This window comes from Dasypus novemcinctus, chromosome 4 (assembly GCF_030445035.2).
Source record: "Dasypus novemcinctus isolate mDasNov1 chromosome 4, mDasNov1.1.hap2, whole genome shotgun sequence".
NCBI lineage: Eukaryota > Metazoa > Chordata > Mammalia > Cingulata > Dasypodidae > Dasypus > Dasypus novemcinctus.
The window spans coordinates 144,603,601-144,607,012 of NC_080676.1; the positions used below are offsets into that span (position 1 = coordinate 144,603,601).

General features: G+C 39.1%; 1 non-coding gene across 1 annotated transcript; it reads right to left on the reverse strand.

Annotated features, from left to right (window-relative positions):
* Positions 1-1,136: 1,136 nt before the first annotated feature.
* On the reverse strand, positions 1,137-1,327 carry LOC111766632 (U2 spliceosomal RNA). The gene has a single exon (XR_002798619.2). It is a non-coding gene; the product is annotated as a U2 spliceosomal RNA (small nuclear RNA).
* Positions 1,328-3,412: the final 2,085 nt, after the last annotated feature.

The following is a 3,412-nucleotide window of genomic DNA, read 5'->3' on the forward strand; positions in this document are numbered from 1 at the left end:
CATCATTAGTCATCAGGGAGATACAAATTAAAACCTCCATGAGATACCATTACGCACTTATTTCAGTGGCAAAATTAAAAAGACAGAACATACCAACTATCGACAAGGATGCGGAGCAGCTGGAATACTCATACAATGCTGGTGGGAATGTAAGACAGGGCAACCACTTTGGAAACAGTCCGGAACTTTCTTTTTATAAATTAGCTATATTCCTACCACATGACCCAGCCATTCTATCCCTAGCTGTTTACTCAAGAGAAACAAAAGCATATGTGCACACAAAGACCTGTACACAGCGTTCATAGCAGCTTTTTTGGTAATAGCCAAAAAACTGGAAGCAACCCAAATGTTGCAACCAAATGTTGTGGTACATTCATACAATGGATACTACTTGACAATGAAAAAATATGAATGATTGGTACAGAAAACATGATTGAATCTCAAAACAATCATTAACAATTTAAAAAGACACATAATTTTTATGGGTTAAATTGTGTCATCTCAAAATATATGTTGACGCCCTATTCCCAGGTCCCTGGGAATATGAGTTTCTCCAGAAATGGGATGTTTGCAGAGGGAATTGAGTTAAGATGAGGTCATACTGAACTAGATTGGACACTAAGTCTTGTAAGGGCTGGTAAGGTCTTGTAAGGTACAGAGGAGAAGTTTATGTGAAATTGGAGGTGGAAACTGAAGTTATGCAACTACAAGCCATAGAATGCCTAGGATTGCTGGCCACCACCCCAAGTGAGGAAGACATAAAGAAGTAATCCTCCCCTAGAGACTTCAGAAGGAGCATGATCCTGCCAACACCTTGATTTCAGACAAATAGCCTCCAGAGCAGGGAGGGACTACCTTTCTGCTCTTTTAAGCCATCAGGTTTCTGGTATTTTGTTATGGCAGCCCTAGGAAATGAGCACTGTATTAGTTCATATATGTAAAATTCTAGAAAGTGCAAACTAATCTAGAGTGCCAGAAAGAAGGTCAGTGCTTGCATGGGAAGGAAAGGTTGGAAAGAGGAGATTACAAAAGGGCAAGAGGAAATTTTCAGGGTAAAGGACACAATGGTTATAGCAATGGTTTCAGTGGTGTATACATATGTAAAAATGTATTAAATTATTCCTTTTTTTCTTTCTTTTTGGTCCACCATTCCTGGAGGTACTACAGTACCAGGTCAATGCACGGAGTGTATGGAACAAGTCCCTATTCTATCTCCTTGCTCCAAAAATACATTTAATATTTTGTCCTCAAGTAAAGGACATATCAGATATTAAACTGATAAGAACAGCTAATACACTTGATCTTAGCCAAAGGGCTGAGAAATGATCAAATGGTGCATTTTAAATGTGAAAAACTGTTAACAGTTTTTTTTAAAAAGTCACCCTGACAAATCTTGGCAATAGATCAAAGATCTGGATCAAGAAAGTAAGTTCCAGGGAAATGGATGTGGCTCAAGTGATTAGGCTTCTGCCTACCATATGGCAAGACCACGGTTCAATCCCTGGGGCCTCTTGACAAAAAAAAAAAGGAAGAAGTGTGCCGGTGTGGCAACCCAGTGCCAGTACTCATGCAATGAGTCACGCAGCAAGGTGATGATGCAACAAAAGAGAGACGAAGGGGAGAGTAAGATGAGATGCAACAGAAACCAGGAACTGAGGTGGTGCAAGTGATAGGGAAACTCTCTCCACATCAGAGGTCCCCAGGATCGAATCCCAGTGAATCCTAGAGGAGAAAAAGAGAAGAGAAGACAAAAAGAGAAATAGATACAGAAGATCACAAAAGTGAATGGATACAGACAGCGAAAACAGCAGGGCTGGGGTGGGGGTGGGGGTGGGGGAAGTAAGTTCCATGAAGGCAAGGACTATATCTGCCTTGTATAGGGGCTTGAATATATTTACTGAATCTATTATTTATCTCATATATGCATTCATCATCATGTTAGAGACATGTACATTTGATAATCCTTAATAAATTGTATTTGTGGCTTTGCAATGACTTGCTTGACCCACTGGAAAAAACATGGTTAAGATGGCAGATCCAGAGCCATCTGTCAGGTTTGAATCACTTCCCAGTTGTATGGTATCTGGAAATCTTTTTAGCCTCATCTGTATAATAGATAACAATAGTATCTGACTGATGGGACTGCTGTGATGATTGTCATCATCATCCTTATATTTAAGATGGTTAGTGATGTGAACTTAAATGTGAATGCAGAAAAATTTCATGATGACAAACAGGCGGGTTGAGGTTACACGCTCCCTGCGCTCTAGGTTACTGATTAAGGGTTGAGAGCAAGACCATTTGGAAGGTGATTCTGGGGGTACCATAAGTGACCTGAGGCTATGGCAGAGGGCAGACTACTGATTAGCTTCCCATTCCAGTTCCATTCTGCTTATATTTTGTGATATATCTTTGAGATTCAGGTAACTGGTTGTATGTCAGTCTTGTTTTTCCCATTGCCAGTATTTGCAGAAATTTAAAAACAAAGTTTTTAATTGAAGTTTATCATTCATAAATGAACATCCTTAAACAACAAGTGTATAGTGTAAGTTGTGAACTTATGAAACAAACAAGCATATCATCATATAGGGCTTCCACACATGACCCCACTACCAACACCGTGCATTGTTGTGAAAAAATTGTTACAAACTATGAAAGAGCATTGTCAAAACATTACTACGAACTACAGACAGTATCTTACACTTGGTGTATTTTTCTTCTTAATGCAAAGTTTGGGAGTGTCTGCATTAGGAGGTGCTCTCCAAATGCCACTTTAAGTGTAAAGTTCATTCGTAAAGCTCCTAACAGTATACCTGCCGTATTTATTACAGGACTCCTCGCATTGCAACAATTTGTTGACATGCTGTTTCTTAATCTTCTGTCTAACGAAGCCTGGGATAAGTGCCCCTTCCCTTGGAGCCATGCCAGAGGGCATTTATGAATAGAGAACTACCAATCTATAGGATTGTAGTAAATTATATCTACGGTAGGCGTTGTTAATCTTTTTTGTTCCATGGACCCCTTTGCCAGTCAGGTGAAAACCATGGCCCGCTTCTCAGAGCATGGCGGCAGATAGTTTTATCACATTCAACATTGGCATGTCTTTAAATTAAATTTTAGGATTATTCAAAATTATGTTTTACATAATTTTAATATCTGATAACCTAACATGGTTCAACATCTGTTCAAATGGTCATTTTCGACAAACATTTAGAAATTTGAGTTTTCCCACAACATCATAAAACCATCTCCACCTCCTTACCAACCTTATTGCCGGCAGTTATCCACTACACTCGGAATACGCTACATCAAAATAAAAATCATACTAAGACCACACTATACCGTGTATTATTTCAATAAATATATCACACCTGCACCAACCCGTCCCTACAAGAATGTTTTAAATACGTAA